The sequence below is a fragment of the Erythrolamprus reginae genome, unplaced genomic scaffold (genome assembly GCF_031021105.1).
Source record: "Erythrolamprus reginae isolate rEryReg1 unplaced genomic scaffold, rEryReg1.hap1 scaffold_233, whole genome shotgun sequence".
In the NCBI taxonomy this organism is placed as follows: Eukaryota; Metazoa; Chordata; class Lepidosauria; order Squamata; family Dipsadidae; genus Erythrolamprus; species Erythrolamprus reginae.
The window spans coordinates 33,647-60,085 of record NW_027248601.1 but is presented as its reverse complement, the minus strand read 5'-3'; the positions used below and the strand labels follow the sequence as shown (position 1 = coordinate 60,085).

The window sequence follows — 26,439 nt, the reverse complement described above, 5'->3', positions numbered from 1 at the left end:
ACAGATAAGATCAGACAATCAATTGGCATTACTTTTTATTGATGTGCAAAAAACCTTCGATAATGTAAACCGAAATTTTCTAATGACATTAATTAAAATGATGCATTTTAGAGATAAATTTAATAATTTGATGGAAACTATATATTCAGGCCAAACAGCTAATATAATAATAAATGGAGATAAGACATAATTAATATTGAAAAAGGAGTTAGACAAGGTTGTCCAATCTCTCCACTACTATTTTCTACTACGGCTTGACTTCCTGGCTCCAATCCTTCCCCGCAGGGAGGCGGAACCAATTAAGATGTTCCGCCCCAGACGCCTGATGGACCCAGAGGGCTTTCAGACGGCGCTTGGGGTTATACCAGAGGCACTTGTCCACAGTTCGGCAGAGTCTCTTGCGAAAGCCTGGAACGAGGCTGCAGCAGAGGCCCTTGACCGGATTGCGCCTTTGCGACCTCTCCGTGGCGCTAGACCCCGTAGAGCTCCATGGTTCAACGAGGAGCTCCGGGAGTTGAAACGCCAGAAGAGACGTCTAGAGAAGCGATGGAGGAAGAGTAGGTCTGAATCTGATCGAACACTTGTAAGAGCTTTTATTAAGACTTACAAAGTGGCGCTCAAGGCGGCAAGATGCGCGTACCATGCCGCCTTGATTGCATCAGCGGAATCCCGCCCGGCCGCTCTGTTTAGGGTGACCCGCTCCCTTCTTAATCAGGGGGGAGTTGGGGAGCCCTTGCAGAGTAGTGCCGAGGAGTTTAACTCGTTTTTCGCTGATAAAGTCGCTCGGATTCGGGCCGACCTCGACTCCAATTGTATAGCAGAGTCGACTGACAACGAGTCAGTCGAGGTGACTGGGGCACATACTTGTCCACCTGTCTGGGAAGAGTTTGATCTGGTGACACCTGATGAAGTGGACAAGGCCATTGGAGCTGTGAGTTCCGCCACCTGTTTACTGGATCCGTGTCCCTCCTGGTTGGTCTCGGCCAGCAGGGAGGTGACACGGAGCTGGGCCCAGGAGATTACCAACGCTTCCTTGGGGAGGGGAGTTTTTCCATCACTCTATAAAGAAGCGCTTGTGCGCCCCCTCCTCAAGAAGCCCTCCCTGGACCCAGCTGTGCTTAATAACTACCGTCCAGTCTCCAATCTTCCCTTTATGGGGAAGGTTGTTGAGAAGGTGGTGGCACTCCAGCTCCAGCGGTCCTTGGAAGAAGCCGATTATCTAGGTCCCCAGCAGTCGGGTTTCAGGCCCGGTTACAGCACGGAAACCGCTTTGGTCGCGTTGATGGATGATCTCTGGCGGGCCCGGGACAGGGGTTTATCCTCTGTCCTGGTGCTCCTTGACCTCTCAGCGGCTTTCGATACCATCGACCATGGTATCCTTCTGCACCGGCTGGAGGGGTTGGGAGTGGGAGGCACTGTTCTTCAGTGGTTCTCCTCCTACCTCTCTGGCCGGTCGCAGTCGGTGTTAGTGGGGGGACAGAGGTCGACTCCTAGGTCTTTCCCTTGTGGGGTGCCTCAGGGGTCGGTCCTCTCCCCCCTGCTATTTAACATCTACATGAAACCGCTGGGTGAGATCATCCAAGGACATGGGGTGAGGTATCATCAATATGCCGATGATACCCAGTTTTACATCTCCACCCCATGCCCAGTCAACGAAGCGGTGGAAGTGATGTGCCGGTGCCTGGAGGCTGTTGGGGCCTGGATGGGTGTCAACAAACTCAAACTCAACCCGGATAAGACGGAGTGGCTGTGGGTTTTGCCTCCCAAGGACAACTCCATCTGTCCGTCCATTACCCTGGGGGGGGAATTATTGACCCCCTCAGAGAGGGTCCGCAACTTGGGCGTCCTCCTCGATCCACAGCTCACATTAGAACAACATCTCTCAGCTGTGGCGAGGGGGGCGTTTGCCCAGGTTCGCCTGGTGCACCAGTTGCGGCCCTATCTGGACCGGGACTCATTGCTCACAGTCACTCATGCCCTCATCACCTCGAGGTTCGACTACTGTAATGCTCTCTACATGGGGCTACCTTTGAAAAGTGTTCGGAAACTCCAGATCGTGCAGAATGCAGCTGCGAGAGCAGTCATGGGCTTACCCAGGTATGCCCATGTTTCACCAACACTCCGCAGTCTGCATTGGTTGCCGATCAGTTTCCGGTCACAATTCAAAGTGTTGGTTATGACCTTTAAAGCCCTTCATGGCACTGGACCAGAATATCTCCGAGACCGCCTCCTGCCGCACGAATCCCAGCGACCAATTAGGTCCCACAGAGTGGGCCTTCTCCGGGTCCCGTCAACTAAGCAATGTCGGTTGGCGGGCCCCAGGGGAAGAGCCTTCTCTGTGGCGGCACCGGCCCTCTGGAACCAACTCCCCCCGGAGATTAGAACTGCCCCTACTCTTCCTGCCTTCCGTAAACTTCTTAAAACCCACCTTTGCCGTCAGGCATGGGGGAATTGAAACATCCCCCCCCTGGGCACGTTTAATTTATATATGGTATGCTTGTGTGTGTGTCTGTTAGTTTGTGGGGTTTTTAAATCTTTAAAATTTTAAATTGTTGATTACTTATGATTTGTTTTTTACATGTTGTGAGCCGCCCCGAGTCTTCGGAGAGGGGCGGCATACAAATCCAAGTAATAAATAAATAAATAAATAAATAAATAAATAAATATATTTTGTACATTGAAATCTTATTGAACTTTGTGACAACAAATCTAGATATTAGAGGTTTGAAAATTAAGGATCAACATTATAAGACACAAGCCTTTGCCGACGACCTAGTCTATATTATACCATTAAATTCAGGATTGGAATTGTTAAGGGAAATGGAAAAATTTGGAAAAGTAGCGAGGCTCAAAATCAACAAGGATAAAACAAAGATGTTAACTAAAAACTTGTCCAAGAAACATATAGAGGAATTAGAGGAAAGAATAGAAATTTAAATCAGTTAAAAAAGTTAAGTATCTGGAGATTTGGCTTACAGCCAAATGTACTTTGATAAAAAAAGACAACTACCCAAAATTTTTAAAGGATATCCAGAAAGATTCAACGAAATGGTCTAAATTACAAATATCTCTGTTAGGGATCTCAGTAATTAAGATGAATGTACTTCCAAAGTTACTTTACCTATCTTCCTTGGTGACTTCAACCCACCTCACATTTCCCAGGGGAAAAAAAAACAAGGAATATAAAATCTTACTGGAGAAGATTTGTCCAATGTCAGCTAAGTTATGGCAGGCGCTGCACTCTTTTGGACTATTTTCAATGGATCTTCACTGTTGATCGTTTTGTTTGCTTGGAATCAAATCAGCTGTATGTATAAATTGATATAGAGAAACATGTGTATCTGGCATTGAAAAGCCAAATTGAAAGCTGGACATTTTGAAAGTGAAAAGGAATGAACCAAAATCAGGATTGCTTCCCTGACTGCAACATTGCTAGCATAACAGTACAGCCTTTGTGGAAGGGAAGTGCTGCCTTATGAGGAGAGTTCTCAGACTTCCATGGCCATCTCACAGTTATAAGCCATGACCCTGGAATTTGGGTGCCAAACTTTAATTAAAAAGTTGAAATTGGATTTCAATTGGATTTCAATTGAAAGGCCATGAAATTGCCCTTTCAGCTCTGAGCTTTGCAGTTGAAGTCCAATTTCAACTTTTTAATTAAAGTTTGGCAGCCAAATTCCAGGGTCATGGCAAGACCAGACCACGGCTTATCCAGGGCCTCAGAATATCTCCGTTGCTTGAACTGGAGTTCCCAGCAGCTAAAAAATGATCTTTGGACTTGATATTTCCTCCATTTAATTTGCCTCCTACAGGTACTTAATAAAGCTTGAAATCTCATTATGAACTGGTGTGTTTGTTTGGTTTTGATTCTCAAAAAGCCATTTATTTGGCAGCTGGCCATTGCCTGACACTTGCACACACACACACACACACACACACACACACCACAGAAACATATCAGATTTATTTACTTTGAATAACAAGGTAAATTTACAAGTCTTCAGAGAGGGGTGGCATACAAATCTACTAAATAATAATAATAATAATAATAATTATTATTATTATTATTATTATTATTATTATTATTATTACAAACAAACCAAGGAGCCACCCACACACATTTAATGTTCAGAAGCAATTGTGCCAAGAGAACAAGATCACTGGTAAACCAGGCTGTCACCAGAAATCCATTGTATCCGTAAGGTACCTGGGATGGACCACCAAAATGGATCTGGCCTTGCATAGGCCGTCCAAAGCAGGCTGCAGCACTACCAAACCATCAAGCCACACCGTGCCAAGGATAGGAAGCTTTGCTTGCTTTCCTACGCAGTAATTTCCCCGGCTGAGCAAAGATGCTGGAGAGGAGCACAAGCCCCTTGCCACTTTGTCTGAAAGGGAAGAAGCCAGGCTCTGCTCACCCCTCCTGAAATGGAGCACATCATCTCCATGCCAGGAGAAGCCTTCCTCCCAAGTCATTTTTCTAGAAAGCAGAATTCTGGGCTGGCTCCTGGTTCTACAGCCATGACAGCTAGTATTTGGGCACCAGCAAAGAAAGCCTTCCGTTCCTTTCATTCTAGGTTAAGCTGAAAGAAAAGAGCCCACAAGGGACCACATAATGCTATACTACATTTGCCAAATGACCTCACCTAATGGTCTCATCTACTTTTAGTATTAAAAGGAACAGGAACAAACCCTGATCACTCAGACCATGCTATTCATGTGTTCACACAGTGCTTGGAAGCTTTGAATTTTGGATGAGAATTTTGTGGGCGTGGCTTAATTTGTAGAAGTTGCTTGTCGGTCATATAACTGGGTGGGAGCGGCTTTGTGGTCATGTGACTGGGGTGGGGTGGCTGGGTGGTCATGTGACTGAGTCAGGGTGGCCAACTTGACATCACTAACATCAAGGGTTAGTTAGGGTTAGGGTGTCTGGCCTCTCCTCACCTCAATGAGATACAATTTCCCTATCTATTTACTATTACTGAGCATGCAAACTATGTTATTTAATCCTATGTATATATGCCATATGTAGACTTACATATTACATACAGGCACACAAAAATATACATTATCTACTATGTGTACTGTATGTGCATGTACACGCACACACACACACCTCTTCTGAAACTATACATTTTCAATCTCACTTATTGCATTTGGAAAAAACATACCCAGAGTTCACGCTCTGCCACACATTTAACTCTGACTTCTGTACATTAAAACATTCCACATGCCTTCAGATTTACTTCCCTAGTTTGCACATCACTATTAGAGCCAGGAGATGTCATGGATTGAATAAAATGTGGTGAAACTCACTTAACAACGCTCAATTGGGCTCAATTGTGGTCATAAGTTAAGGACTATCTCTGCCTTCCTCTGCATGGCAGCCTTGTCCTAGTAAACTCCTTCTTCTTTCTGGCAATTGTTCTCTCTGTTAGAGGCACCAAAATAATCCAGACAGTGTAAGCTTTCCTGCTGCAGCAGGGGGTTGGACTAGATGACCTCCTAGATGTCTTCCAGCCCTAAATTGCTGTGTTGTTTCAAGGTGTCTTCTGAAACGATGTCTAGAACCACAGTTTGTGGTGCTTCCTTCCTCTTCTCTCTCTCTCTGTTTTCTTCCTTTTCCCCCTCCTCTTTCTTTCTTTCTTTCTTCCTCTATTTCTTTTTTTTCTTTTTTGTCTCTCTTTCCCTTCATTCCTTTCTTTCCTCTTTGATGATTTCTTACTGAATCTGTGATGGTTGTCCAGCTCCAGAATCTCCAACTACTTTCAGCAATTTTTGCCAATGTTTTTATTAAGACCTAAAGAAGGGAAAAAGGTACAGAGATGTTATCCAGCTGCTCAAAAATATAATAAAGAAATCAAAATGGTCCCATTTTATAAATCAAACAAGATCTATTGATCTAAAGAAAATAATTTTAATAAAAATAAGTCACCCTGAATAAGAAGTGCAAGGTTAGAAACCGTACTGTTAAAAAACCCCAAAGAATTGAGACTTCCGGTGGCACCGCTGTCGCTGCTGGTAGCCTCCTCTGGGACTGCCAACCCTCGAGATAGTGTAGTCGCTAGAACAGCGAAAATCGGCTGTCTAGCAGCTTGAAAACTTCACCCCCTGTGAGAAGAGGGTGAAGAGAGCAGCTGGGCAAGGGTAGAGCCCCTTTCGACCCCCCAGAGAATTTTCCGGGGAGGTAAGAGGGAAGCTCCCTATTGTGCCTGGTGAAAGCTCCGCTTCCGAGGTGTTTCTGCTGAAGCAAAGCAGACCGAAGCGACACGACCATCCCTGCAAGATTGTAACAACTAAAGCTTTTGGAAGAATATATCGTTGCAGGCAGAGTGAATTGCGAGGAAAAAGGAAAGAAAATAGCAAGTATCGTCTTTTTTTTTTTTACTCTATTGAAACTCCCTGCTGTGCTCCCTGCTGTGCTCCCTGCTGTGAAAATGGCGCTGTGCTAGGCAGAAATGAAAGTGAAAAGTGAAAAGTGAAAGTTTGAGCGAGAGTGATTGTTAGTGATTGCAAATTCGAGCCGGCACAAAAACTTTCCCTGCTTAAATTAAATGGACTTCCCTTGTAAACTTAACAATTAGTCTTCTGGAAAGGGGGAAAAGAGAAGGAAAGAAAGAGTGGGGACAAAGTATTTAAGATAGAATATAAAGAAGAAAGGACAGTCAATTTGATTTGGATATGGCTTCTAAACAACAGCTCAAAGCACCATTCCTAGACCCACCAGCCACAACTATACAGGAGTTGCACCAGGCAATACAAATGGGTTTTAAAAAACAATCTGAAGAGTTAGAAGAAAAAATTCAGAAAATGGAGGAGAAATGGGAGGAAAAAGTAGATGGTGTGACAGAAACAATACAACATCAACATGAGGCGATGAGGGAGGATATTGTGTTAGCATTCCAAGGGATACTGTTACAAATACAAGAAATTGAACAAGTTAATTTACAGCTGGAAAATAAAATGGAGGAGGTACAAGAGAAGATAGAAAAATCAGATGCTGAATGTGTAATGATGCAATATAGATCTATGGAAGGGGCTATCAGAATAAGAGGTCTGAGAGAAAATGAAGGAGAAGATTTAAGACAAATTTTTGCAGACGCCCTGGAGAAATTTCTAGATGAAAAAGATGTTGACTGGGCTTGGAATATTGATAAAATTTACCGTGTGAATTCATGGATTGCTAAACAAAGGAAATTACCAAGAGATGTTGTTATATATTTTGTTACAAGAGGTATTAGAAACAGAATTATACAACATTCATTTCAAAATAAACTTCAAGTCCTAGGGCAAGAAGTTGTTGTATTAAAAGAAATCCCTCCCCAGATGTTAAAAACAAGGAAGGACTATTCTTTTCTGGTCACTGAGCTAAAAATGCGGCAAGTACAATATAGATGGGATGTCCCATATGGATTAACAGTCACATACAAGGGAGAAAGACATCGTCTTAATACAGTGGGGAAAGCAAGAGACTTTTATGAAAAAATTCTAAAGGCACGTCAGGAACAAGCAATAGCATCAACGAAGGAGCAGGCACAAGAAGGAGCGATGGCTATACAAGAAGGCTCAATACAACCACCAGAAGAGAGGATAGCTATGGGTAAAACCCAGAAACAACTAAAATTACAAGACCAGAGGCAAACACGTGCAGCAGTAAGGCGTAGAGCGCAAGAGACCAAGATACCTCTGATGACATATGCTCAAGTGGTGGATGGATCGAAAGCAGTGGGAGGAGCCAGATATAAAACGACTCCAGCGGACTTGGAGGCAGTGCTCCAGAGGCTTTCGGGTGCCAAAGATGGCAATTAAATTTTTGACATGGAATGTTAATGGTTTGAATTCACCGCAAAAAAGAAGAAAAGTATTTCACCATCTGAAACAATTTAAAAATGATATAATATGTTTGCAAGAGACTCATATAAAATCTGAAGACCAAAAGTTTTTACAGAACGCAAAACTAGGGACACCATATATTGCATCGGCTCCGGAAAAAAAGAATGGAATTGTTGTATATGTAAGACCTGATCTTAAAGTTAAAGTGATTGAAGCTGATAATCTGGGCAGATATATAATAATTGACTTAACAATAGAGACAAGGAATTTTATGGTAGTTGGAATATACGCACCTAACCAACAGCAAGGAAAATTTTATGAGTTATTACATAAAAAATTAATAAACTTGGATCGTAAATCATATATAGTGATGGGAGATTGGAATGGAGTAATTGATGTTAAAATAGACAAGAAGGGCCCTTCTAAGAATATTCAAAATAAGGCTAAGCTCCCTAAATCTTTTTTTGATATGATGGATGATATAGAATTAAGAGATTTATGGAGAGAAAGGAATGATAAAGAACAAGATTTTACTTTTTTTTCGGATAGGTATCACTCATTCTCAAGAATTGACTTTATACTAATAACAAATGATTTTTGTTCTAGGGTTAAGAAGATAAAGATTTGTCCAAGAACGCTGTCAGACCATAGCCCAGTATGGATGGAGTTGGAAACGGGAGAGAAACCTAGGAGAACGTGGCGATTAAATGAAAATTTATTTAGATATGAGGGGAATGTTTCGGAATGTAAAAAGCTGATGAAGGAATTTTTTATCTTAAATATGCAAAAGGAAACAACGATAGATATGGTCTGGGACGCAAGTAAAGCTTTCATGAGGGGGGTATTAATTAACCAGAATAATGTTTATAGACGGAAACAGAATTAAAAAAAAGAGGAATTGGAAAAAGAAATTAAAAAGAAAGAACAAGAACTGATATATAACCCAGAGGATAAGAAAATTAGAGAAATAATTACATTATTAAGATCACAATTTAATATGTTGGTCTCAGACCAAGTAGCTACTAATTTGCAATATGCAAAACATAATAATTTTTGCAATGCAAATAAACCTGGGAGATGGTTAACATATATGTTAAGGAAAAAGCAAAAAATGAGAACAATAGATAAGGTATTATATAAAGGTAAAGAGGTATCTCAACAGGATTTGATTAAAAAGGCTTTTATAGATTTTTATAAAGATTTGTACACAAAAGACAAAATACAAGGTACTGACATAGATAGATATTTAGACAAGGAGTGCATTCTTAAAATCCCCGAAGCACAAAAAGAGAAATTGAACTTATATATAACTAAAGAAGATATTTTATTAGCAATTAAACAGTTAAAAATAGGTAAGGCTCCAGGCACGGATGGTTTGACAGCAGTGTATTATAAGAGCCTTCAGGATGAGATAGTAGAACCACTTAAAGAATTATTTAATAAAATACAAGAAGGAAATGGGATCCCTCCATCATGGAAAACATCTTTTATTTCATTAATTCCAAAAGAAGATCAAGATCACACTCAGCCTAAGAATTATAGACCTATATCACTGCTTAATATAGATTATAAAATCTTTACAAAAATTTTAGCTAACAGACTGATGCCAATTATGCAACAGATAATACATAAAGATCAAACAGGTTTTATACAAGGTAGACAGATGAGAGAGAATGTTAGACAAATTGTGAATATATTGGAGTATCTTAGGAGAGATATTCAGACTCCGGCGGTGCTAATGTTTTTAGATGCTGAGAAAGCGTTCGATAGATTGAATTGGCAATTTTTGGAAAAGATACTTCAAACGATGCAAATGGGAGAATATTTTACTCAGTCTATTAAAGCAATATATAAAGAACAAACTGCACGGATAATAATTAATGGGAATTTAACAGAATCTTTTCAAATTGGTAAAGGTACAAGGCAGGGTTGCCCATTATCACCGCTATTGTTTATATTAACTTTGGAAATGCTGTTAAATAAAATACGTAAAGTAGAGGAAATAAGGGGGGTTAAAGTTAAACACTATGATTATAGAGTGCGTGCATTTGCAGATGATGTGGTGGTAACATTAACACAGCCTCTACAATCTACTAAGGTATTAATGGAAATTATCAAGGAGTATGGAAAGGTATCTGGTTTTAAAGTCAATGTGGGGAAAACCAAGATGATAACAATAAATATGACAGGGAATCAAAAAGAAGGTTTGGTAAAGGCAACTGGGTGTGAGATCGTGAAGAAAGTAAAATACCTGGGGGTTTATATTTCAGTAGACAATGGAAAATTATATAAGTATAACTACGAAACTTTATGGTCCAAGATACAGATAGAGATGGATAAATGGAAAAAATTGCAATTATCATTGTTGGGGAGGATAGCGGTAATCAAAATGAATGTTTTACCCAAATTTTTGTTTTTGTATCAAATGATTCCAATACTTAAAAATGAGTCAAAATTGTTGGAATGGCAGAGAGGAATTAATAAATATGTTTGGCAAGGGAAAAAACCAAGAGTAAAAATGAAAATAATGCAGGATACGAGAGAAAGAGGTGGCCTAAAATTGCCTAATTTGAAATTGTATTATGATGCAACAGTTTTGGTAGCTATAAGTGACTGGGTAAACTTAACTAATGAAATGATATTGAATATAGAAGGGTATGAATTGTTATATGGCTGGCATGCTTATTTGGTTTATAATCAAAAGGTGGACAGGACTTTCAAGAGCCATGTACTAAGGAATGCTCTGTTGCGTGTCTGGAGAAAATATCAAGGGATAATGGATTATAAAGTACCTATATGGGTGGTGCCCAGACACGCAATAGAGAATACTAGTTTTGAACAAAGGCATGATGTTGTAACATATAAGGAATTATTGAAATTAACTGATGGAGTATTACAATTAAAATCTTTGAATGATCTAAAAGAAGAAGGATTAGTGCAAACATGGTTTCAATATGCTCAGTTGAAGGATAGATGGCAAAAGGATCAAAGACTTGGTATGGAACAACAGGAAGGACAATTAATAAAACAAATTAAGGACCAAGGTCCAAAGCACATAAAAAGAATATATAATATACTTATAGAAAAAGACTCCGAAACAGAATTAATTAAGGACTGTATGATAAAATGGTCACAGAATTTTGAGGAAACGATCACATTAGATACATGGGAAGTAATATGGGTAAGAAATGTTAAATTCACACAAGCTCAAAATTTGAGAGAAAACTTTTATAAACTGTTTTATAGATGGCACTTGGATCCTAAGAAGTTGGCTAGTATGTATCCTGATATACAGCCTAAATGCTGGCGATGTGATTGTATGGACGCTACTTACTTTCATGTGTGGTGGACATGTGTAAAAGTAAAAGCATTTTGGATAAAAATATGGTGGATTATGCAAAATGTTCTTAAGAAAAAATTGAAGTTTACACCACAGTTGTTCTTATTAGGTATTACCACAGACTGTACAAGTATAGAGATTAAATTGATATTGAATCTAATAACAGCAGCGAGACTCTTGATTGCCCAATATTGGAAGAAGGAAGAGTTACCCACAATTCAAGAATGGACAATAAAGGTCATGAACTTAGCAGAGATGGCGAAGATATCGGCCTACATGAAAGATCACTCGAATGAAAAATACATATTAGACTGGAAAAAATGGATTGATTATATTCAAATTAAATATCATTCTAAAAAATTTCAAATAGCATATGAATAGTTTAGGATTTTTATTAGTATAATGAGCCTAAATGGATTGCGGTGTGAAGGTAGTAGAGTCAGGGAGGATAATAGATAATATAGAATTTAAGTACGTACGACTTTGATTTTAAGGGAATTGATAATTTGATTTCACTCTGGGAAGTTCGAGGGGGGGGGAGGTTGGGGGGGTAGGGCGAAGGGGAGGGAAAGAGATTAATATAACTGTTTTGGGGGGAAACTTTTATATATGCTTTTTTCCTTTCTTTTTATGACTTATTTTATGTTTCTTATATAATTATGAGGGGTTTGTAAAATGAGAAACAATGTAAAGTTACCTACCATTTTTTTTCAGTTTGTATAATTGTGATAAAAACTAATAAAACTTCTAAAATAGAAAAAAAATATTGAAATACAAGGAACTTAGGCAGAGTCTGATAATTGCTAGCGAGCATTTTGATGTCATAATATTTGTTTAATACATTTGGTTGTATAAAAAAAAAAGATTAAAAAAAAAACCCAACAAAAAAAAAAAAAAACCCCAAAGAATTAGTGGGGATAATCACAATTGCTCACTTTACAAAAGTATAACTGACACCAAAGTTATTTTATGCACCATTATTTTAAAGGTTCACTGGTATCTTTATTCCTCAAACCTCAGAAAGTTTAAAATAAATCAGTAATTGCTTTCACTTTTAACCATTTGCAATTCTGAAAAATTGGTATCTATCTATCTATCTATCTATCTATCTATCTATCTATCTATCTATCTATGACATTGGGGGATCATGGGAATCCAGAGCAGCTTTCAAAACAGTGTAGGGTCACTAGGCTTATGAGGAAGTGCCTACAGTTTCACTAGATTCAAGACTGATGTTCTGTTAACCTGCTTTCTATTCTCACAGCAGTCAACTTAATTAAATATTGAAGAAACAAAACTGTCAGATGATGCATCTGTCACCCAGGCCTTTAGTCACCAACCTTTTACAACAACAGAAAATATTTATAGGACTCTCCTCTTCTAATCTGTATCTTCCAGAGTTTGGCAGGTCTTTGCACTGGGCTATGAATGAATGAAGTTCTGTCTCTGGAAAGCCTTCACGCTGGTAATGCTAAAAAAAAAAAAGTTGTTATGTAGTACAACTCCAGTGGATATTATATGGCTATGAAAAACACAATTTTTAAAGAGGGGTGAGGAAAAATAGGAAAGGTCAGGTTTCTCTTGGTGAGTTAGAAGCCATTAAATGAGTAGAAAAGTGAGGTTCTTGAACCCTATTTCTCATCCACCTTCCCCCAAGTTTCCACATGAGATTGGGAGATTAGGGTGGACTTGTAATCTGCATTTTATTGGTCTTGAAACCCTGGTAGAAATGACAGGGGAACACAACTTTGAGCCTCAGGATTCCAGGCAGACTCTAGTAGCCTTGGAGGAAATATTCAGATGTCTTCCAAATGATGCTGCCAAATTATACTTTTTCATATGAGACAAGAGGAAAATTCTGAAATCAAAGAGCAAAGCCATCTTCTCTGGACCCTTGTGATTTACATGGATACATCCATTCAGTTTTATTGCCCAGGAATGGTAAGAAAGTGATGTGGTTCTGCCATCTTCCAGGATGGGTTTTCAACCTCCCACAGCACTAGATTTTTTTCAACTTCCGATATGAAAGCTAACCAGAGCCAAATCTGCTTTGTCAAATCGTACGTTAGCTACCTGAAGATGCAGACGGCTGCTCAGGCAGTAATAAAATAATAGAGAGGGAGCAAGGCCTTTGAAATATGGTGCTGGAGAAGACTTCTGCGAGTCCCTTGGACTGAAAGGGGATTAAATCGGTCAGTCCTAGATATCAACCCTGACTGCCCTTTAAAAGGCCAGATGCTGCAGATAAAACACAAATACTTTAGCCACCTAATGAGAAGGAAGGACTCACTGGAGAAGAACCTAATGCTGGGAGAGATTGAGGGCAAAGGAATAAGGGGATGATAGAGAATGAGGTGGCTGGATGGAGTCACTGAAGCAGACAGCGTGAGATTTAATGGACTTCAGGGGATGGTAGAGGACAGGAAGGCCTGAAGGAATATTGTCCATGGGGTCACGATAAATTAGACACAACTTTGCATCAAAACCAACAAAAATCATAGGAATTGTGTTGAATTAAATATCCTTGTAATTCAATATAAACATAACATTAACTTAAAATATTGTCTTGCTCCTAGGTTCTTCTCATGTCAGTATTGCAAGAAGAGTGCTTGAGGGCTTTTCATATTTTTTTTGTCTTTAGGGCCTACAGAGGACATTAGGAAGTTGGAGCACCCAAACTATCTTCTGAAGAGATTCCCTCATATTATAGGCAATGGGAAGGGAAAAACAACTGTTATCATAGTACATGTCCTCTTGCCCAAGGGAAATTAAGCATAGTAGTTCAGATTAGAGTTGGAAAATTAAGCAATAGATTATAGCCTTAAACTTCAGTCTTGGTTGTTCTAAAGAACTTGCTCAGTTCTTTAGAACCAGATAAACCATGCTAACAAAAAAAAATTAAATACAAAAAACTTATCACTCAGCTATGGAATAAATCGAACAGATGGCCTGTGATTTGGATACATTATGCGCAGGCCAAGTCCACCCCAGTTCCGCAAAGGGGGGAAACATCGCAATACCTTATATGACGGTAACATGACTCTGTGAGTTTGACATAGACTGAATAAATGATGACACTGCATCATGATGTCATCATGCAAATGGCCCTTTTTTGCTTACTTGCAGTAAATATGAACTTATCAGAGCTCTGTGTCATTTGTATGACGATGTCATGATGTTATGCTGAATTCTTGCAAAGGTGTAGAATATCTCTGTTTGCACAAGAGACTAATGAAATGAACAAAATCATTTGATATTCAGAAAACTATTTCAGAACTTTTGGAAATTCACATTTCAAAAATTAAACGTAACATCCTATAGTGTTGTTTATGTACCTTCACTGTTTCATACGTGTCTGTAATTAAGGCAATGAAGAGACTCAGGACCATGTAGATAAAGAGGCTAATGAAGGAGTAGAGGTAGATCCGGCTGAACAGCCACACCAGGTATCTTTTCTGTTGCATTTTTGCAAAAGTAGCAAACATGTCATCTCCATTTATCAAAGAGAAAAGACATTCAGAAACCATATTCAAGGTATGGAACTAGAAGAGAACAAATATTCAGGAACAAACAGACAAAAGAAAAGAAAATTATTTCCATTTTTTGCTCAAGTTGTTTAAAAAATACTGGTCAAATACAGTAAACTGCAAATAAATGTTACATGTTTTACTCAATACCAGCCCATGAAAATCTCTGGATATTACAATATTTTATTAATGTGCATCAGTGCCTCAGATAATGCAGAATATATACCTATACGTGACAACTCCATATTCTGGTGATCATGTATAGTTACATAACTAAAGTGATAAACTGGCCTTTCAGATATCTTGGCAGCGTGCTCATTTGGTTAACATTTGCGCAAGACCCTTCAGATACAAAACTAGATGACAAACATCCAACTCACAGTACCTTAGCATGATATGGGCCCAGCACAATCCAGCCACAGAAACAATAACCCAGATAGATCATAACCGCACAGGAGCAAAATCGAATGACATCGGGCAATGCTGCACGGAGAGTTAAAATAAGCAGCTGAAAAACAAGGCCCAAGAAAAACCCAGAGATGCTCATTAGACTTTCCAAAGACATTCAGCATTGCCAGTTAATAACAGAAAAGAATACCAAGAGCATGAGTGTTCCAGAAGATCCTTACATTATATTTCTTAAAGAAGCTGAGGTAGCGGATCATTCCAAGCCACACAAGCATGGTGGAAGTTCCTAACAGGATACTGCAGACGTCATAGTTTGTCAGACTCTATATGAAGATTAAGATGATGTTCAATAAATTACACTAACGGAATTTTAGGGGGGTGCCCATAAAAAAAGGACCTTTTATATTCATTTTAACTCTTGGGGATACCATATTTTCTTTTCTTTTGACACTGAGATGGGAGACATAAAGTTCTGCTACGTAGATTAGGAGACCGTTGTTGGGAGGTGAGTAAACCTTATTCCATTAAAAAGAAATGGGCTAAAAATGTCAGGGCTGTTTCCTGGTGGACAAAGAGCACAAATGCATTGCACAGCAAATTAATAGACTTTTGATGATATGCACAGATACTGCTCATTTCTAATTTCTAATGATATTACCATGGATAGGTAAAATATACAGCTAGAAAAATGCCTTCTCTGGAGCAGCAGTTTTCTCAATGTGACCATTTTCCCCAGTTGAAGACTCAAGTGAACTATAAAAATAACAAAATTCAGGTTGGTCAATAAGATTTCAATTGGGACTTCCAAAACTGGAACACAGGCCATCTAATCAGCATTCAAGTCACTTACCTTAGCTTGTATCTCCATCTTTAATGTAGAACCAACTATGGTAAGAAGGTCACTAACGATGATCATGATATACCATCCATTGACAAATTCCACTAGATCAGAGAAAGATACTTCTTTCTTATAGTGATGTTGGAAAAAGTCACAAATTCCTAGGATACGTGAGAGGGCAAGAAAAGAGAAATTGCTATTTAAAACCTGCAATTAAATTTATTAAGAGATACTGACAAACATAAGCTTACCCTTTGTAGATAAATTCCTTTAATTACAGATCGTGTGCAGAGAATCAGTGATGCAAGACATGTCAGTATGACAAAACCATCAAAGATCATCATATAATGGGTATTCTTCTGTACTGGGAAAAAAAGATTGATTTACCTGTCTATGCATAATAGTCAACCTGATACACTCATAGAACACATACTCATTTGTTTCTGAGGGGAAATTTTCTTCGTGAAATTGCCTTGAGAGAGTGCTAATAATGGAGAAGAGGCCTCCATCTTACTTAATTTTTCAATACAGGGAGAGGTGGATAATTAAAGGATTCAAAGCCATCAAAAAGAATGAATGCTTCACACTTTTGGTAGTCTAAAGAGGACCCCTCCTCCCTCAAGTTATATAGTTATTTGCACTTGGGGCAAATTTCCCATTGTGGGGAATTCCCTTCTAATATACTGTAAATCAGAAGTGAAATTCAGCAGGTTCTGACAGATTCTGGAGAACCAGTAGTGGAAATTTTGACTAATAAGGAGAACCGGCAAATACCATCTCTGGCTGGCCCCAGAGTGGGGTGGGAATGAAGATTTTGCAGTATCCTTCCTTGCCACGCCCACCAAACCTCACCCACCAAACTGGTAGGGAAAAATTTTGAATTTCGCCAGTAATGTAAATATTAACCATATAGAAAGAGACTTTTTTAAGGACTATAGGTGAAATGATGTAACACACATATTCAAATTGCGTGCTCAGTTGACAAACATACTTTTAAAAATATAGTTACTACAGATCATAGCAAATACTATATTTAACATCATGCATCACTAGGCCTTCAATAAAACCTAATAAGCACTAAATAAGTAATAACAAAAGTATGTTTTTTAAGCTTACTTGATCCAGAAACATGCCAGTCTTTACATTCCTTGATGGCAATATCATTGTCTAGGCTTATTTTAATTCTTCCACTATGAGCTTTGTTATCAAAGAGTATCTGTAGATATTGTGGAGATAGAAAAGATGCTATTATTCTTATTTCTAAACACTCGTTAGTTCAGATAGAATCTGAATAGTTTATACCTAATGCTTGGTAATAAAATCAAAATCTATATCTATCTATCTACCTACCTTCCATCCATCCATCTATTTATCTATCTACTATTCTTCTCAAAAAAGCCATAAAGTCTTATAGTTAGCTTGAAGTATAACTTTGAAGCAGTGATGGCATATAAAAAGCATATTTTGTAGAAAACAGAAAATGCTTGGAGTTAGTTTAGTTCTGTCAGTGTACCATTCTCCCCCAAATCTAAGCAGTTTAAAAATAAGGTGGAGAAATAGAATAAAGGAAGACTATATCTGAATAATCCTCGAACAAAACTTAACAAGAGAACATGACCCAATGTCTTCATCTTTTTAATATTGTTTCAGAAATATTTCTATTCTTATCACTATTTGGGTTTTATTGCACTTTTCCATCTGAGGAGTATTCAAGTTGACCACCAGCCACAGTCAACCAAAAATAAATAGAAACAAATTTTAAAATGTACAATTACAATATAGTTACACGCATAATAAAAGTATTAATATTATTGTTAATATTATTGTCAAAAAGCTAATACTATACAGAATTATGTTTTGAACTTAACTAAAAGAAGAGTAGGTGAGTTACCGCGAGAATTAATGTGAATTGTAGGACACACACACACACACACACACACACACAGAATAGCTGATTTACCAAATGGGTATTTGCAGCTGTGGGCAGGCAAATCTCTGGTAGCAATAAATCATTGGTGCCTGCCTCTTGATTAGCTTCAGCGTTATCATTTCACTTTATTCTCTACTTCTAAGTTGCTAATGTATATACTGCAATAGTCCACTTTAAGAAGAAGCTGACACAATCTAGGCCCATTTCTCCCATCCCAAACCTGCCCTTCAGAAAATGACTAATTACAAGTCTTCATCAGTTCAATTTTTTTTACTTGCTTCCTAGTTTATCTGTACATAAATAACCAAGCTCAGAAAGTTCCAAGGACTCCACCTCCGTACTTACTGTTAGTGTGAAATCATAGCAGTCTGGGAGTTCATGTTGTCGAATGGTCTGGAGATTAATGGCCTTCAGTTTGAACGTGAGTGTCAGAGTTACAAGTCTAGAACAGAGACCAGAGCTTTATTTCACCATTACCAAAAATATTCAAGAATGCCAGCAACTTTTATTTCTCCTCACCTCTGGAAGTCCAAAGTGAAATTGAAAGGAGTCTTCCTCAGTGTCTCATTTTCCAGAGGTAGTATTGGCTCCACATAAAGACACTCTGTTTGAAGACAGATGCTTTACGGCATATAGAAAATACTCAATATTTAATAAGATGAGGAAGACAGAAAATCAGTAATAAGGAAATTAAATCCAATCTGGTCACTAGTAGTCTTATCTAAATAATACGAGATGTAAAATCTTTCTTCATACTTGCAAGAAAAAAGCAGCTATGTTTTTTCATTAATTTAATGCATATATTTACTGAACTTCTTATTTGATAAAGAATCCCTGAAAATATCTGCTTGTTAAAAATAAACCCAAAAAGGAAATTTTATACTTGATCCACAGATCAGTACCCTAATACCCTAATTTCTATGGTTACAGGCCCTTCTACTTATGACTGTAGAATGATGTTTCAATGCAGTTATGAATTACTTCCATCTGAATAAAATGAAGAAACAGTAATTCAGAAAGTTCTTGTACTGTAATTATTTGTATATGTTACACATTGGTTCATGTAATTGCATACATATATCAAGAAAAGACCCTCAATCTTTCAACAGTCCTTTAATATCTTTCATACCCAAGAGGTTTAAGCTAAGATATCCTTACAGAATTCAGCTTTTGGTATTGTTTGGAAATGTTGTGCACATATGTTTACTACATTAGTTCGCTAAGAGATTATTATTTATGTCACTATTTCCAAACTCCAAAAATAAGTCACAATGCTTCTGAATTCTCATAACAGACACTACCAATAATTCTATATGTTCAGTAATCAATATTCATGTTGAACAGTTAAGACTGTCCACTCAAATTTATTCACAAAGTTTCAGAGGCCAGTAGAGTCAGCCAATATATTTCGGTATTTGCCTAAAGCACATAAACATGAATGGCTCAGGCAGGTAAGCTAACTGGATTTGTAAGTGCATTGTAAGGTGACATTTTCTTCAATACTTCAGGGCAAAAGTAAGAGCGCAAAATAATCCACACAGCAAACATTTATGTCATCCAACAGGTTACTAATGCTTTCTATCACATGTCTACAGTCTGAGGGCACTGCCTCACTTTTCCTAATAGTAAAGTTCACCCTGAACCTGAATCACCAATTAGTGTTGGTGATGTTTGCAATGTTGAGTTGGCAAGACACTTTTGTGGATGAGGGACATCAATTGCTTCAATTTTGATTATACTACAGTATCTTGCAAGTAGATGCACCCTTAACCCTGTTCAATAATTACCAGTATGAAGAACCTGCTTCAGATACAATAAAGTCAACACACTGGGCTATGAGTCAGCCATTTTTATCAGCAGGGTATCAGGCCACTTGGAAACTAAACCACGTACACCCTAAAGATGCTTTTTCAAGAGGCACCTGGACTTTCTGGTTTTTCTTTCAAGATGTTCTGTTTCTCATCCATGAAGCTTCTTCAGCTCAGAGTTGAAGAAGCTTATTGGATGAGAAACAAAACATCTTCAAAGAAAAACCAGAAAGTCCAGTTACTTCTTGAAAAAGCACCTTCAGGACAACCATAACCTGGATGACTGAGAATCTCCATAGATATAAACAATGTACATCTATATGGAATATACTAGGTCTGACTGAAGCTGACATCATTTGAGTGAAATGGGGCAAGGAATGAAATGAAGCACCACTACTGCAGGTTTCATGACTTAAACAAGACTCTAATGTACAAGTAGTCCTCACTTACTAATCACAGTTACTAAGTGATATAGTCATAAAGTGAAACATCCCATGACAGGTTGTTAAGCAAAATGGCATGTGACTTTTGTGACTTCCTGCCATTTTCCACAATGATTCTGCTTGTTGGAAACAAGCTGAGAAGGTGACAATGGATGTTGCAATAGCTGCAAGTTCAGGGATTGGTCTTAAATATACCTTTTCACTGTTGTCGTAACTCTGAACTGTTACTGAATGAAGCAATTGCTAAGTGAGGACTATCTGCAGTAGTTGAATTTCTTCCCGTACAAATAAAACATCTGAAGTGTCTACCCATTATATTGTAATGATACTGGAAATTACTATGTGTTTGCTTTTAAACACTATGACTTTGCTCAAGTTGTCTTTCTTTCTGACCTCTGCCCACCCCACTCTCATTCTTCTCTCTCACACACAGAAACAATCTATCTGATTTGAGTAGTTCAGTATATCACCAGTTTCAATTTCTGGGTCAATATCGAAAGTGTCATTTCCAGGGCTGATAATTCCTCTCTTGTAGAAGTACTGACATATTGCCATGGGCGTCTCTTCTGATCCTTTCTTTTCGTAGGCGTGATTTCCAACCAAATTAGCACGCAACTGTAAGAACTAAGCGACAAGGTACAACCAGTTAATGGAGCTGCCTGATAATTAAAACTGAACTAATTGGAGACGCAAGAGAATGTCTGTGATGGAACATACTGCTTTTCAGATTTATTGATCTCATGAATAGAATTACAAAGACTAAGCTTCAAATAAAACTCGGTGAAATGGATTCAGTCATAGAAAACCTCATTTTTATGGGCCAATTGCCTGTGTTACCTTTATCTCATGAGGTTACTATGGAATTAAAAGGTCTGCATCTCTTGCCTCATTAGAGCCAATGCAAGCTCTAGGGCAGAGGTCCCCAACCTTTTTTGCACCAGGGACCGGCTTTAAGCTAGACCAGTTTTCCATGGCCCGGTGGGGGGGGGGGGGGGGGCTTTGGTCATATGGGGGTGGGGTTATGGAGGGGTGGCGCCAGGGCCGCCATCAGGAATTTTGGGGCCCCATACAGCCTAAGTGTCTGGGCCCCCCCCTCCCCGCCATTTTAAAAACTACTTTATTTTGCGACATACCAATTATGTATGAAATTTACCTTCTTTGGGGAGGGGTGAAAGGGGAGAGTAAGAGAGGAAGGAGTGAAAGAAGGGAATGAGGGAGGAAACAAGGGAGGAAGGAAAAGGAAAGCAAGAAATGGAGGGAGGAAAGGAAGGAAGGAAAGAAAGAAAGAAAGGGGGAAGGGACAGGAGCAGAGGAAGGAAGCAAGGAAACTTATGAAAGGGGAGAGTAAGAGAGGAAGGAGTGAAAGAAGGGAATGAGGGAGGAAACAAGGGAGGAAGGAGAAGGAAAGCAAGAAATGGAGGGAGGAAAGGAAGGAAGGAAAGAAAGAAAGAAAGAAAGGGGGAAGGGACAGGAGCAGAGGAAGGAAGCAAGGAAACTTATGAAAGGGGAGAGTAAGAGAGGAAGGAGTGAAAGAAGGGAATGAGGGAGGAAACAAGGGAGGAAGGAGAAGGAAAGCAAGAAATGGAGGGAGGAAAGGAAGGAAGGAAAGAAAGAAAGAAAGGGGGAAGGGACAGGAGCAGAGGAAGGAAGCAAGGAAACTTATGAAAGGGGAGAGTAAGAGAGGAAAGACTGAAGGAAGAGAGGGAGGGAAGAAGGTAGGAAGGAGAAAGAAAAGAAGAAATAGAGGAACGGAAGGTAAAAGAGAGAAAGAAAAAGAGCAAGAAAGAAAGCAAGCAAGCAAGAAAGAGAATGAAAGAGAAATAAAAATAGAGAGGGGGAATGAAAGAAGTGGAAGGAGGGAAGGAAGGAGAGAAAGCAAGAGAAAGAAAGAAAGCAAAAGAGAGAAAAAAGAATGAAAGAGCAAGAGAGCAAAAGAAAGAGAGAAAGAAAGAAGGAAAGGCAACTTCAAAGAAAGGCTCACTGAGCACCTCTCACTCTCTTTCTATCCCTCTTTCTTTCTCTCCCTTCCTTTATCTCCTCTCTCTCTCTCCCTCTCTCTTTCTCTCCCCCCTCTCTCTCCCTCTTTCCCTCTCTCCCTCTCTTGCTATCTCTCCCCCTCTCCCTCTCTCTTTCTCTCTCCCTCTCTCTTTCTCCCCCCTCTCTCCCTCCCTCTCTCTTTCTCCCCCCTCTCTCCCTCCCTCTCTCTTTCTCCCTCTCCCTCTTTCTCTCTCTCCTCCCTCTCTCCCTCTCTCTTTCTCCCTCTTTCTCTCTCTCCCCCCCTCTCTCCCTCTCTCTTTCTCTCTCCCCTCTCCCTCTCTTTCTCTCTCTCCCTCTCTTGCTATCTCTTTCTCTCTCTTTCTCCCCCCTCTCTCCCTCTTTCTTTCTCTCTCTTCCTTTCTATCTCTCCTCTTCCTTTCTCTCTCCTCTCTCTCTCCCTCTCTTTCTACCCTCCTTTCTCTTCCTTCCTTCTCTCCCTCCCTCCCTCCCCTCTCTCCTTCCTTCCTCTCCATTTCTCTTTCCCTCCCTCTCTTTCCCTTTTCTTTCTTTTGGTCCACTTCTCTCTCTCTCCGCTTCTCCACTTGCCTCCCCCTCGCGCCTCGCCCTTCCCACCCGGCCACCCGCGCGCGCTTACCAGCAGCAGGAATTCGAGTAAGCACAAAAGCAGCTATTGGCTCCGGGCAGCGTTCATGGCCCCCCCGAACCCCCGGCCCAGCACTTCCGGAAGCCGAAAGGCGCGGCTCTCTTGCCCTTGCAATCCTCGAGGGGATACAAGGCCGGCGGAGAAGCCGGCCGGGCTCAGCCCTCTCCCGGCTTCCCCAATTCCGCTTCCCCAGCAGCGATAGGCTTTGAGTTTTTGGCTGGGGGGGGGGGAGAAGTAGGATCTTCCTAACTCCCCCCCAGCCAAAATCACAAAGCCAGGCAGCTCCCAGCCGCCAAAGGAGCCTCCTGATTTTCCCCGCCCGGCCCGACGCCCCACCCTGTCCTGCATAATGTCCTCTGCCGGGAGGGCAGCGGCGCCGCGGACCGGCTGGAAAACCCCAACGGCCCGGTCCGGGTCCGCGGACCGGCGGTTGGGGACCTCTGCTCTAGGGTATAGGAAACCAATGTGATTTTCCTTCCATTCATTTCTGTTTACATATAATGACTTGGCTTTTTCAAGCTTAGTTTAGGTTCAGTGTACAATATTTTATAAAATACTAGCTGAAAACCCAGCGCTACACGGGTATTTATAGACCTCAAAGCATTTGTCTGACAGGGAGCCATTGAGAAGGGTCTTTTGCCCCCTACTCCCATGCCTATCACCCCTGCCCTCCCCTTCCCATGTGATCTTCTTTCCGCTCTTTCTACAATCTTGGCACTTTGCCCAAAATCCACCAGGGGGCGTCGTCTGCCTCTAACAGGGAGTCATTGAGAGGGGCCTTTCTTCCCCCTACCCCCATGCCCATCACCCCTGCCCTGTCCCTCCCCCCTCCAACGCACTCCTCTTTCCCACCCTTTCTACAATCATGGCACTTTGGCCCACCTTCTGTCAAGAGAAGGGAATATCAAGTGCTTTCCCATTGGCCCAGTGGAGGGCAAATGTCATGGTTGGCTTTCTAGAGGAAGCTGTGACAGAAGTGAATCATAGACAATGTCCACTCTAGGACGCTGCACTCGCTCTCATTAATGGCCCAGATGTTTCAGAGTTATGCTGGAACACACACACACACTAAGGGGTACTAGGGTGTCTTACTCCCACAGTATTTGTTTCCAGAGGGTAAATCATATGTGTACCAAGTTTGTTTAAAATTGCTTGAGTCATTCCAGACTTATGCTGGAACATACAGCCGATAGATAGATAGATGGATGGATGGATGGATGGATGGATGGATGGATGGATGGATAGATAGATAGATAAATATTACCTGGTTTATTGCGAAAGAGATCTGGTCATAGACCTCTGTTTGCGTGTACACTGCATAGGTGTCATCCATGCTGTCCATATAGCCTTTCAGGAATAGATGCTTAAAGGATACCGTGTTTTCTTCTTTAAATGTAACCACCATTTGATTGCTTAAACCAAAAACTACAAGCTGAAAATATCAATAGAAAGGGAATTCTTCAGCTAAAATACTCAAAAAGTCCATTCTGACCACAAGTACATTAATTTTTTTAATTGATGGAGCATTCGTAGCTACCGTATCTTTCAGAGTATAAGACACACTGGAGTATAAGACGCACCTTAGTTTCAGGGGAGTAAAATAGAGGGGGGGAATCTACCTATCAGGTATTCATCTGGTTAGTGTTCTTAGTCAGTTCAGCTCGAACACATTATTTTATCCTCTGGTTAGGGCTGAAAAAGCCTTTTTCAGAGGGGGTAGGAATGAAAGCAAGCCTGCAAAGACTTGGGGCTGGAAAAAACCTTCTTCGGAGGGCATAGGAAGCAGAGAAGATTGTCAGCACCTTGCTAGGGCTGGGGGAAAAAACTTTGAAAAAGTAACATTCAAAGTATAAGTCACACCCAAATGTTCAGCCTCTTTTAGGGAGGAAAAGGGTGCCTCTTATCTGTATATTCCGGAAAATACAGTAGTTCTACCACCATTCCCTACTCATTCTCTAGGTAGTTTCATTTTACCCTGAGAGTATGAAAGGTAAATAAATCAGGAATTGAACATATAGGAAAAAAGAGCTGGGTACCATCCCTCCGATTTACAACTTTTATTTTCATTCAGTGGTCAAAGACTCCTCCTATATTTATGTAACTATGTTACACTTATAATTTAGCCCAGTTCAATATCATGACTATTTTATTCTTTTTGATCTTGGATCTGTTTTGCTAATAAAAACATAATATAATATTAGTATAGTTCATATTGGACATTTTCATACTATATTCTGAACACACAGATTTCCTTATAGTTGGTGAACAATGAGCATTTAATTAGTAGAAGGCTGAAGAGTGACATATATAATAATGAAATGAAACTGCAACTATAATCTTGATATTGTTCATTGTCTCCACTTGACTAATAGCCTATTCTGTTCATTACCCCAATCCAGCATCCATCAAATATTTGGACTAAAAGTTCTATAATTCCTAAACGAGATAGCTATGTTAGCTGACACTTATGAGAGTTCTTTTGCAACACAGATGAAGAACATATGATGAAGATACATATAATATTATTAAATTTGTCAATACTAAATACTTGACAAAAATATTTTCTTCCAAAATATTCAGTGTGTAAGAACACAGGTCATTTCAATACTTACAGATGGTCCTTGATTTACAATCACAATTATGACCAACATTTCTATTGCTAAGGAAGGCAATTATTACATGAGTTGTACCTGATTTTATTTTTAAATATGTGGGGGGGGGGGGCGCATGGTTTTTAAATGAATCACTGCAGTAATTGATTGAATTATGTGGTTGCTAAATAAATCCAGCTTTCCCTATTGACTTTGCTTGTTGGAAGCCAACTGGGAAGATTGCAAATGCAGGTCACATGTTTCTAGGATGCTGCAACCATCATTAGTATATGCTGGCTGTCAAGCGCCCAAATTCTAATCATATGACCAAGCCCTTGTAACTTTAGACAGTTACTAAACAAATGGTTATAAGTCGAGGACTGCCTGTATTAAGGTCTGAAAGTTTCAAATACCAACCGTACAGATGGTTCTAAAAACACAAGTCTCTAAAGAAGCAGTAAATCAGAGGTTGTCACTCAACTGGTTATAATTTCTTGAATTTATATAGCAGTAGCTAAAAATGTGTAAGTAATAATTGTACTGCAGCTGTGTATCTCACCTGGATAGTGACCATAGCTATTTTCACAATTTGTATGCCCAGCTTCCACGGTTTCCTTCCTCGGGCCCAGAATTTTTCACAGGGATTCATAAAGAAAAAATTAAGTTTTCTTCTTAACTGATCTTCCAGAAGCTGGCACATTGATGATGTTTTACACTGTATAAATGTTCATCATCCTGAGTACTGCAGCTGCCTACAAGCACTTCAGGATTTTCCATTGCTGGAACAGAAAAAAACATTAGCAATATTGTAACGATTAACCAAAAATGCTATGCATGTATTTGTGAGCATATCTAAAAGTCAAGGTGTGATTGTCTCCTTCAACAATGAGAGTTTCAACTCCAAACTACAAGTATTACAGCACCTTCCATGCCAACTTATAGCTCATCGATGTTATTTCATCAACTAATCACAGCAGTGAAAAAGATATTAACAGTGAAGAAAAATGAGTTCTCCCACAGTTCTCATGTTCCTATCATAGAAAGCACTATTTTTTGGAACCAAACATAAGGAGGTTTTTT

The 26,439-nt window shown here is 39.6% G+C and overlaps 1 pseudogene; it reads right to left on the bottom strand.

The window, feature by feature from the left end:
- Window positions 1-5,658: 5,658 nt before the first annotated feature.
- On the bottom strand, window positions 5,659-26,136 carry LOC139156025 (mucolipin-3-like; annotated as a pseudogene).
- Window positions 26,137-26,439: the final 303 nt, after the last annotated feature.